Consider the following 12,405-nt stretch of genomic DNA (forward strand, 5'->3'; position numbering starts at 1 on the left):
TGGGGAAGTTTTCCTAGGCCTACCAGACCTCGGTTTCTTTGTGGGAACTTCACCACTGTTTTCCTCCCGAAACCGCGCACACCAACGACGCACTGTCGATCGTCCCACACCAACCAATTCACTAATTTCCTTTGTCTGGTGGCCTGCCTCCTTTAGAGCAATGATCTGGGATATGATTTCACTCGATAGTTCACGGATAGGTGCCATAACAAAGTTTTGAAGGCCAAAACACTGCGGGACACTCGGTAAAAAATGGCGCAATTTGAGAGGGACACTCGGCGGAGTTCCTCTCTCTCAGGCAGCCCGTGGGCAACTGAGGCGGGAACCAACCAGCGCGTCAGAAGGCCTCAGGCTACCGTGACGTCATGCTCGGAGCTCAAACTTGTGGCTCAATTCTTACCCCCAAAAATGGGGTGATTCTTTTTGGGCCATAAGTATTGCGCGCCCGGCGGACATCGCTGAATACTTCTGACGAGCACTGTAGAGTTGCTACTCCAAATTGTGTTAAGATGTCTGTTATTTCCTTGATGAGATTAAGTTCATATTTGGTTAGCTTTACTGGACAATCTAACTGATCAAGCTTGACTGGATCAATCTTCAGAAGGGAGCGAAGCATCATGTTACTGCTGTTTCATCGGGTTGCATTTTTGGCCTGAGGTGTGCATTCATCTTCAAGAATGTCAGATGCCAGTGCAGAATGACAAATGTGTGATACTAAACGTGAGGCTTTTCTAGTGACTCCTGATACATGTCCTGCTTCCTCGAGCCCATCTTTCACAGTATTTTGTAAATTATGAACAAAACATCTGACATGCTCAGGCAAGAGCTCCAGGAACTTCTCATTGTTATCAGGAATGTCAAAGGCATCATCTTCCTCTTCACTTTCACTGTCTTGATTAGTGTCTGCATCGTCCATACCGGGAAGTGTCACAAATGCTTTAAGCATATTGCTGGCACTGTCGGTACAATTGTCAGAATCTTCTTTTCTAGGTTAAAGCTAGTGATGATTTCAGTGAATGTGGCATGAATCTTTTCTGCAGTGTGGGACCCTTTGAATCTCCTGCAAGCTAACATTGTTGACTGGAGCTGGAAGATTTCAATGAAATGACATGTGATCCCAGTGTACGAATGCATCTGTCTGTTTGTCCAAAGATCAACTGTAACACAAAGATACCCAACAGAATGAAATTTGTCATTAAGATCTCTCTGTCTCTATCTATATCATTGAGATGTTCTTGTATTTTTTGAGTTTGAGAGGGAAGAAGCTTGCTGCTGAGCTCCTTGCGGCTTGGGATACTGTAGCAGGGCTGGGCCTTGTTTAGAAGGGCTTGAAAGTTAGGATCCTCAACTCTTGAAAGAGGTTGGAGAGAGCCGGCAATGAAGCAAACCAGTAACTTATTCATTTCCTTTTGGCAGGCATCACTGTTGCTCCATTTTTTCTTAGTACAAGATACCCCAAAGTCAGTTACTGGAGCTGGACCCCCCATTTCCTTATATAACTAAAGAAAAGCCCTATGTGCATGTTTACAACCACTTTATTTAAAACAAGAACACTAAAAGTTAAAAATAATGAATAGTGCACTCCTGCATGGCCTCTTCTGACAACTGTGCTCATCCCAGCTCCCTCCAAAAGGAAGAGTGTTACAGTATACAGTACCCTAACCTCTCAACTAACGCGAGTTTAAAAAACGCGTTTTTGTTTTAACACGAGCAAATATTTAAGGAGATATGTTTAACTAACAAGGGTTTCTCAGTTTAATGGGACTTTACACGTACTGTATGTGATAGTTTCATATTAGCCGTGCGCCTTGGACAGTCCCGAACTGATAGACTGTGTGTGGCAGTTTATGCATAAATACAATTTTTTATTTGTCTGTTGCTTAAACTGGTTTTATTCGAACTATTAATATTCGAAAATGAAGTTTGGCCCCATTTTGAGCAATTTGGCTCATTTTCGGACAAAATTCGGCCAGGAAAGTGATGGCAGATCTAAATTTTTACAACTTGATGCTGCAGAACAGAAAGAAGAAAACCACTCAGACCAAGATAGAGCAGTTCTTTATGAAGAAGACAGAAAACTTAAGGGAGTTATCTTCAACACCAGTAGCACGGGAGTCAGAGGAAGAGGAAGAGGAAGGAGAGCAGAGCGAGTAGGGACAACAAATTTAATGTGGGGAGCGGCGGTAGGTGGAGGAGTGGGGTGAGGAGGGACAGCAGCAGACGACGAGTGATCCATAGATGAAGTGAGGCTGTGTGTTTTTATTGTTTGTGACCTGCTGACTGTAATGAAAATGTTGCTTTTACTGTAGTATTTTTATGACCTACTAAGGCATTAATAATGTTGAGGAACTTTCACAATGCCGTGAATGAAGCAGAATTGAAAGAAAATCCACGTAAAAAATGAAAACAGTATGTATTTGGGGAGAAGTAAACAATGCTTCGTCCCAATAAGGGCTCAAATGTTGTTTATTTCTCCCCAAATATACTGTTTTTGTTTTTTGCGTGGATTTCCTTTCACATTAATATTGTTGCTTTTAAGTTTAGAATAGCATAACTCCCCAAATGGGTAGACTTTCCCAGAGTCCAGGAATGTTTCATTCATTCATTCATTGCCAGACGCCATGTATCTCAGACGGGGTGGCCAAGGGCTTAGAGTTAATTGTTTTACAGGGAGGGGCACTAATCCTCCACCAACCCCACTTGACACGTAGGGATGCCAACAGCATCTGGTGTTCCCAGGCGGTCACCCATCCAAGTACTAACCAGACCCAACGTTGCTTAAATGTAACCTCCAACATTACCATTGTTTCTTATGGGAAAATTATGTTTAAATAACGCGTTTTTAACTAACACAACCTCTCCAGGAACCTAACCCTTGCGTTACTTGAGAGGTTACTGTATTTCATTCACTGGATAATGCCATTACTGTACTAAGACAGCCACAAACTGTGCCTGGGATAATGTTACAGTGTCAGCAGAGTTCAATGAGATTTTTTTTTTCTGTAGCCATCTGCGGATATTCAAAACCGTGAATGTTAAAACCGTGGATGTTAACCCCTTCTTTCCCCACCCCTTCCCCCTGTGTAAAGACTACGTTTACCCCCCAGACCGACCTGACATCTCCCCCTCCCCTAGTGTGAGGGGTAGTGTATGTTTTTTTGCCACGTCCAAACTACAGTCATCCCTAAACATTCGCGGTTTGAACATTCACAGTTTTGCATATCCGCAGATGGCTACAGAAAAAAAAAAATGATCTCATTGAACTCTGCTGACACTGTAACATTATCCCAGGCACAGTTTGTGGCTGTTTTAGTACAGTAATGGCATTATCCAGTAAATGAAATATACTGTAACACTCTTCCTTAAGGAGGGAGCTGGGATGAGCACAGTAGTCAGAAAAGGCCATGCAGGAGTACGCTATTCATTATTTTTAACTTTTAGTGTTCTTGTACTAAATAAAGTAGTTGTTTAGTGTTCTTGTATTAAATAAAGTGGTTGTAAACATGCACATAGGGTTTTTCTTTAGTTATATAAGGAAATGGGGGGTCCAGAGGTGTTTTTAAGGAGGAGCTGCAGATATCTGCGGATTTTTAACATTCGCGTGTGTCTCTGTTACCTAACTCCCACGAATGTTAAGGGATGACTGTATTCACTTCTTGTGATTTGTTTGTATACTGATGATCACATAATCCAAGCATGATGTTGGTAATGGAAAAAAAATTATTATAAAATAATTGTGGTAGGTGGTGGCGACCATCATCCACTCAATTGATGTAGTGCTGCCTACTTCCTTAGCTTTTATCATTCTTTTTCTGTCCCTGCCCTCCTCTCTTCCTATTTCTCCCATCTTTCCTGTCACTTCTTATTCCTTTTCTTTCCTTTACAGGTGGCTTTACATTGAGTGACAAGCCAAATGGTTTCCTGTAAGCCAAAAAACCATTTACAATGCTGGGTGGTAACCATATCACCAAACCATACGTGCTCCCTACATGTCAACAAGTGGGTTGGTGGAGGGTTGGTGCCCCTCCCTGTAAAACAACTAACTCAGTGTCAAATGGCCACCCTTTATGGGATTATGGCGTCTGGCAATAAATAGATAGACTGTATATCATTATATAAGTTTACATATCTTATACTAAAGTACTGTTACAGTACCCAGATAACTACTGTACAAACTTGCTTGAAAAAAATGTCGTGCGCAGATGGATGGCTTATTTATTTACCTTGTAAGCTGTGCATGAAGTGTATGGACACACGTGATGGTGATGGCAACCTTGACCCACTTGTTGCCGAGAGTGTGACGTCACCAAGCTCGTTACTAATTTCCTCCTCCTCCTCACTCACATCAACCTCGCTATCATTTTCAGGATCATAGTCATCTACTGACACATCAGACACTGCTGCATCATCATCTGATGCAACTAAATAAGTATCCTCATGAGGAATAAACTCGTCACTATCGGAAGCTGCCAGAGACGCCATGAGAGAAAAATATCCTGTACACCCTCTCTCTTGGTCAAGTGTTTGGTAACTGGCTCCCTCAGGCAGGCCAAGGGGTGTAAATTTTGCCGTATGTCAGCAGAAAATATAGTACGATATCTGTAGTAGAAATTATAAATAAAATAATGATTGGTCTAAAAGAGATTACATCACAGATGAGTGAGCAAGTCCTTGGTGCCACAGCAACCCAGTCATGACGTATCTTATGATGTCAGAATTCATCAGAACTTTGTCACAGTGAAGTGAAGCTTGGACGTTGTTGGAAGGACACAAGTCAAGAGTGAGAGCAGTGGAAATGAGTTATTTAAGAGGAGCCTGTGGAGTCACATGGAGAGACAGGCTGACAAATGGGGATATAAAGGAGCGTTATGGTGTGGATGTGGATGTGATAGGAAGCGTTAGGAGGAACACACTGAGGTGGTTTGGCCATGTGGAGAGGATGGAGGGTGAGAGACTGATGAGGAGAACGTATGTGAGTGAGGTGGAGGGGGGGAGAGGGAGGGGAAGGCCAAGGATGAGATGGAGGGATGGAGTGGAGAGGTATATGAGAGAGGGGGGTGTGAGTTGGGAGCAGGGTAGCAAAATGGTGGGGGACAGGGTGATGTGGAGGCGATTTGTTTGTGGCCACCCCATATGGGATTGGGGTGTCTGGCAATAGATAGATAGACTCGTCACAGTCTATGTTGTCAAAACACAGAGCTGTTGCTTTCATGAGGTCCTCAGAAACAGCCTTACCGGGCTACCCTGATGCCCATATGCTGCCATTTTATAGAGGGTGTACCAGCATACCACGGTTGTGGTTCCGGTGTCTCATGGGTGTTTACCAGTGACGTACATCAAAACATGTTTCCGGTAAAGAAGGGGTTATGGAAGGGGTTAAGGGATGACTGTATACCTATACAGGTTAACTGCACAGATTAACTCTGTAGGACAGTATTTCTCACCAAAAACTTGCAAAAAAATCACTTATGAACCACTAGAACAGCTGATGCAGTGGAAAAGGCAGGAAATACCTTGAAATAATTTCCCAGAAAAATCCACGAACATGTGAACCTGCTAATAGCGTGGGTTGACTGTAGTGATGTGGTGTTGTGGGGCAGGGGCACCACATTGGTGTTATCCACCTGGCCCTCCATGCACTCAGGGTGTCTTGGGGCATTGTCCTCTAACAGGAGGAAACAGCTGGCAAGGTTGCTCCTGTTGGCATAGTCGTGCAGGTGGGGGGACAGGTACCCTGCCATGTATGACTGGCAGAGTGTGTAGGTCAGCCAGGCCCTGGGGTTACATCTCCAAGTAACCACAAGGTTCTCCTTTATGAACTCTGCCAGTGCTTGGAGGTTCTCCCAGTGGTACACAAAAAGTGGCTTGAGCTTCATTCCCCCCTCTGCATTGGCACCAAGGCAGAGGTGAAGGGGGTCCTTTACTGCCTAGAACCCAGGTGCATGTCTTTCTTCCTGGCTGATATAGGTCTTTGCTGCCTAGAACCCAGGTGCATGTCTTTTTTCCTGGCTGATATAGGTCTTTGCTGCCTAGAACCCAGGTGCATGTCTTTCTTCCTGGCTGATATAGGTCTTTACTGCCTAGAACCCAGGTGCATGTCTTTTTTCCTGGCTGATATAGGTCTTTGCTGCCTAGAACCCAGGTGCATGTCTTTCTTCCTGGCTGATATAGGTCTTTGCTGCCTAGAACCCAGGTGCATGTCTTTTTTTCCTGGCTGATATAGGTCTTTGCTGCCTAGAACCCAGGTGCATGTCTTTCTTCCTGGCTGATATAGGTCTTTACTGCCTAGAACCCAGGTGCATGTCTTTTTTCCTGGCTGATATAGGTCTTTGCTGCCTAGAACCCAGGTGTGCGTCTGTCTTCCTGGCTGATATAGGTCTTCTTTGAAGTGCGCATCCAAAACAGTCTTGTTTTGTCAAAGTTTAAGAACTGCTTAGGAGAGTATCCCACCTTCTCTATAATAGCCTTCATCAGTGCAGGGAAGGCCTCAGCTGCCATGTAGTTTGTGCTTGCAGCCTTGCCAGGCATAGTCATATGTTAATGCCTTCATGGTCCTTGAAACATTCAAGTCAACCTGTGCTGGCATTGAAGTCCTTCCTGGCCTCCAGACTTTCCTTATCCTTAAGGTCCTTCCACAGATCTAGAGCCTTACTGCAAATGAAGGAGTGGTGAAGAGGTTGGTTTGCTTGGTTCAGGTCATTGACCCGCTGAACCGGGAGATGCTGTATATCCTTCAGGCTCCCTTGCTCTTGTTAGACATTATGTTGTCAGGGAAGGCATATTCTGCGATGCCGTAATTATAGCATCTGATTTCTCTGTGACTGTTGAGACCGTGGACTGAGGCAGCTTTAGGACATCAGTAGTCTTGCTTGGTCCCTGCCCCTTCTTATGGTGCTTAGCAGTGTCTAATTTTTCAAGCATCAGTAACACCATGCTTTCCACAGGAGCACCAAACATGGTTTCCAAATTCAGAGTTTCACTTATTTTCCACATTCATTGTTCTCTCTTCACATACCATCACACACAGCACTATTTGTAGCGTACTTGCACTGTTACTTGGTGTTAGCAATAGCGCTTCAGTAGTCTTATGCAAGTGAGAAGGTTAGGTAACTCAAAGTGCACGAGGGAGATGATGACTTACGCAAGACACGTGTGAGTGGGCAAGTGAGACAAAGGAGCCTGGGGACACCCAAGATGTGGGTCCTGCACATGTTAACATTGGAGGGCCGTCTTTGTTTAGACAGCTGACTGTTGACATGCGTGTGTCACCACATCCACACAAGATTCATGGAGGCGGCTGTCAAAATATTGTTCCAGCAAAATCACATTATTATTATTATTTTTTTTTTTTTTTTTTTTTTTTTTTTTTTTTTTTTTTAAAGAAAAGGGTATAACTTTTGTATTATGCCAAGCCATGATGTCATCTTTTAGCTATCTGGGGCCTCCCACTGCTGTTTACTTTCATGTGGGCCACTGAAAAGTAACATCAGGGTTTCAGACCTTGTAAACTTTTAAAGTTTATACAGTATTTCTATATGTGTTGTTTTTTATTTACTTATTTCTTTATTTTTGCCTGTAATCAAAGATGTATACAGTGAGTCTTTGAAAAACGAAAGTCCAAAGTACGAATTTTCGATGGTACGAAAACGATGAATATACGACAGATTCCACAGTACGAAAATATCGGTCTCGATGATACGAAAATCGATACTCAATATGAAAGGAAATATGGAGATAGCCCAATTATCCAGACTACATGGTGTGAAGAGGTGCCTGGATAGTCTGAAATCACGATTAATCCGGCGGAAACAAAACACAAGTACTGCTAGATTGATTTATTTACCGGAAAATGTACAATGAAAGACACAACTATCTTCCCAGTTCAGTCTGAAGAAAATTTACACCAGGTGAAATAAAATGAAAACCCAGTTTCTACTAGTGTGTGTTTCAAATTGTTCAGTTTTTCCACGCTATATTCGTCAGACTTTGGGAAGATACTTGTGTCTTTCATTGTACACTTGAAGCAGCAGAAAGACCTTACCAATTCAATTCATAATTCCCCAGCTTGCTTCTGTAATTTTCTGACAACTTTCAATTTGGCAAATTACTTTTTCTTGCTGAAAAATTTCCTCCCTGTTATTATCATCACTTTCCCCTACGATTGTTTCCAGCGCAGTGGAAGAAACTCAACGAGCTCAAAGGTGGATATCATTTCCCAACTTCTCAACTGGAGATTAGGTTAGGTTAAAAAATTATTGGGTACTGATAAGTTCAGTTAGGCCGGGTTTAGTTAAACACTAAGGGAAGAACAGTCCTTTCTGCCATTATGTTAACAAAATAAACAGGAGTTGTCACACCAGAGCAGCTAAAAACGGTAGGGAAACAGATTTAACAAGCAACGTTTACTGTATTTACCAACCCAGAAATAATCTGAAAAATATAACAGACTACTGTATCAGGAAGAACTGATTTGCTTTTACTGCTTCAAGTAAAGCGTATGTTTAGCCCCTCAATGGCTGTGGGTTCAGATATTTGCGTGCTCCCGTGGTCGGCCTTGGGACCATTTTTTCAGTGTTCTAAAATCAATTTCTTTTTCTTACATATGTGAAAAGACTCGTCTGGCACACCTGGCTTTTTTTTTCCCCCCTAAACCCATCCTGTGATTTGCTATGATTCGTGTAAGAATTAATAAAATTAGGATGCATGTTACATCAGCATGTAAACATCGGCAAAAACATCTGGGACAAAGTGAACTGTGAACGCCTGACTGCTTGAGGAGGTAGACTAGGATCATGTAAACGCACCAGTGACCCTCGTTTCCTTCCCATAATTCCTCGCAGTTTTTTATAGCTCACCCTAACTCAGTGTCACTGACACTGGTACAGTAAGGTGTTGTTCAGGGCCAGCAGCTATGACAGCGGTAATGGAATACATTATTGTTTGTATCAGTCCTCTCTCTTTCACACATACACATAAGAATGAACAAAAGAATGAGCAGCGAATGTACACTAACTCTAAGGAGCAAAAATAACTGTGCTTAGTCGGTCCGAAATATATTGGGAAGAGCGATACCGAATGAAGAATGTAGAACTGAATGTTAACCTACGAGAACATGTGGGACGAAAAAGTAATTTTTTTTCTGATTGGCAAACATTTTTTGTTCCATATCGTCTCATAAAATTGTAAAACCCATAATCTTTTGTCTAAGCATACAGCCTAAAGACCTTACCAATTCAGTTCATATTCCTCTAGTTTGTCTTCTATATTATGATGACTATTTTGAAGGTGGTAAATTATGTTCTATTGCTGAAAGAAACTTACTCAAAATTAGGGCACATGTAACATAAGCATGTAAACATCAGTGAATACATCTGGAGTGAAGAGAACGCCTGACTGCTTGGGATGGTAGAGTAGGGTCGTATAAACACACCAGTGACCTTCGTTCCTGTCCCATAATTGTTCGCAGTTTTTTATAGGACGCCCTAACTCAACGTCGCTGACACTGAAATAGTGAAGTGTTGTTCAAGGCTGGCAGCTATGAAGGGGTTAATGGAATACTGTATGAAAAATTCAAAATGGGTGCGATGCACAGAACTGCGCTCGCTTGCCGAGAGAAAACGAACTAACCCCTTTCTGGTAAAATTTTTGCGCGCTTCTCAGTTGAGTCCATGTTCCTCCTCTCCTCGCAGCATTGCTGTATGTGAGGATAGTTTTGCAGTCCTTCACCTTTTCGTATTGTTTCGCCATGCCTCCCAAGCGCCCTGCATCATCTCCAGCATCAGGGGAGCCCGCTGCAAAGAAGCAGCAGCACCGTACTCTTTTTTTTTTTTGAATAACAGAATGGAGGAAGAAAAAACAAATGAATGAAAAAAAAATAATTCATTCACCAGATTACTGGTGTCCTCTGTTCATAAAATATCTGTAACAGTTAGACTTGAACAGCTGTGGGTTGAAATTTGGAGGGAAACAACTCTGGGTAAGCGAGTCCCAGAGAGACGCAGTTCGGGGAATGAAAGAATTCTGATAGGCAGAAGTTCTGTAATATGGCTGAGTGACATTCCAGTCATGAGCGCTACCAGATGCCCATGTAGCACGAGGGAAGGCATGGAGAGGTGGCACCATGGACGCAACTTCGTCTGAGCATTTGCCAAAAAAATATCTGTAAAATAATGCAAGGAAGGCAACATTCCTTCTTACTTGCAGGGGAGGTAGTTTATTTGTAATGGCAGGGTTGTTAATGATTCTAACAGCTTTGTTCTAAATTTTGTCTAGTTGTTTTAATGCAACCTCTCCACAACCATTCCACAAGGGTGAGCAATATTCAAGCTGAGAGCGCACATGACTCTTATAAATTATTGCTAACTGCTCATCGGCGAAGAAGTTACGGACTCTGTACAATAATCCAAGTTTCTTTGAGGCGGTTTTAGCAAGTGATCTGACATGAGAGGTCCAGCTGAGGGCACTGTTAAGTGAGACACCAAGAATTTCAATACTTTTGGAGATGGGAATATTAGTAGCACTGAAGGTAATGTACAAATCTGGCAATATCTGTCCATTAGTAAACTGTTTATATTTAGTTTTACTAGCATTAAAAGAGACAAGGTTGTTTTGTCCCCATTCACTGATCGTAGATAGATCTTGATTTATGGAGATGTCTGTACTGAGTTGACAGGTAGAGATATTAGACTTTGTAAATGGATGTCTGAGTGTGAATGAACTATGTAGCGTTGAGTCATCTGCATATGAGTGAATGGGATTGTGGGTGACAGATAAGAGATCACTAATATGAACCAGAAATAGGGTTGGCACCAGAACTGATCCCTGCGGCACGCCGGTGTTAATTGAGTGGAAATTGGAATATACATCATCTACTTTTACTCTTATTTTCCTGTCACTAAGATATGAAGAAATCAAAGGAACAAAAGACGTTAGTCCATAGCAAAGGAGTTTGGACAGCAGGGAACGGTGCCATACTCTGTTGAAAGCTTTAGAAATATCAAGGGCTACCGCATGAGTTTCTCCCAAAAGATCAACTGATTGATGGGTGGTATGAGTTAGAAGATTGAGTATGTCAATGGTGGATCTTTCGTGACGAAAACCATATTGTCTATCACTAATTAAGTTGTTGGATTCAAGATGTTTAACAACGTGCTTATTATTTAATGTTTCAAATACCTTACCAAGAGAAGATGTGACAGCTATTGGTCTGTAATTGGAGGGGTCAGACGAACTTCCTTTCTTCGGAATTGGGTGGATATTGACTTCTTTCCATGAATTTGGGAATAAAGAAGTACGTATGCGTAGTCTGAATAATTTAGCTAGAACAGAGGCAAGTTCAGGGGAACACTTTTTCAAAACAATTGGCAGAATTCCATCTGGGCCTGGAGCTTTGTTGGTAGGTAAATTGTCTAGGATGGATTTTACATATCTTGTCTGTATTTTAAGTGGGGCAATTTCGGGAGAGTCAAGTTCTAGTACTGGGACATTCTGGCTGGTATCGTCTGTGGTAGAGTTTCTGACAAAGGTACTAGCAAAGATATCTGCTTTCCCACGCGGGTCATTTGTAATATTGCCATCTGAAGATTTTAGTGGGGGAATGGAAGATGACTTGTTAAAGTTATTATTGAAAGAATTAATAGTTGACCAGAATATTCTATTGTCATTAGGGTTGCTAAGTAGTTTTGATGCTTGCTTTTGAAGAAAGTTTGATTTAGATAGATTTAATACAGCTTTTGCATGATTTCTAGCAATTTTAAATTGGGAGAGTGATTCAGATGTTTTTGATTTTAAGAGTTATATGCTAATGACTTTTGGGCTGTTGCTCTGGCACAGTTGCCATCAAACTATTTTGGAGAGTTCGATCTTTTAGAGAACTGTTGACTTGGTATGAATAAATCCATACCAGCTAGTATTAAGTCGCAAATGTAGGACTGGGTAGAACTGGGATAGCTAGAGAAGAAAGACTGCCATGGAATGTCAGCAAAATAATTTCTAAATCCATCCCAGTCTGCCCTATCAAAGTGCCATCGGGTCACCCTGACAGGTTCAGAACGGGGAGGTGTGGGAGGGTTAACTAAAATGAGGCTTTGATGAGATTGTGGTCAGAGGATCCAAGTGGTGACAGTACCTCTATCCTGTACTGATCTGGATTATTTGTCAAGAATAAATCCAAGAGATGGGCATTATGGTCGGATTATCAGGTATTCTGGTTGATTGCTTTACCAACTGGGTGGAAAGGAAATTGGAAATAAGACCCCATGAGGAGGGGCAGGGAGTCTTGGAGATTGGGCGTGCTTTAGGCCTTGCTGTTTCCACCACTGGGACTGTGACGAAGAAAAAGGAGATGTACAAGAATATGACCATCTCCTTCTCCACAACTGTATACTATACAGGTATTGCTTACTT

The 12,405-nt window shown here is 42.2% G+C and overlaps 1 pseudogene; it reads right to left on the reverse strand.

Annotated features, from left to right (window-relative positions):
• Window positions 1-631: 631 nt before the first annotated feature.
• On the reverse strand, window positions 632-1,487 carry LOC145412904 (E3 SUMO-protein ligase ZBED1-like; annotated as a pseudogene).
• Between the last annotated feature and the right edge of the window lie 10,918 nt (window positions 1,488-12,405).

This window comes from Coenobita brevimanus, chromosome 94, assembly GCF_032717465.1.
Source record: "Coenobita brevimanus isolate Jiangsu-jjx chromosome 94, ASM3271746v2, whole genome shotgun sequence".
Classification (NCBI taxonomy): Eukaryota; Metazoa; Arthropoda; class Malacostraca; order Decapoda; family Coenobitidae; genus Coenobita; species Coenobita brevimanus.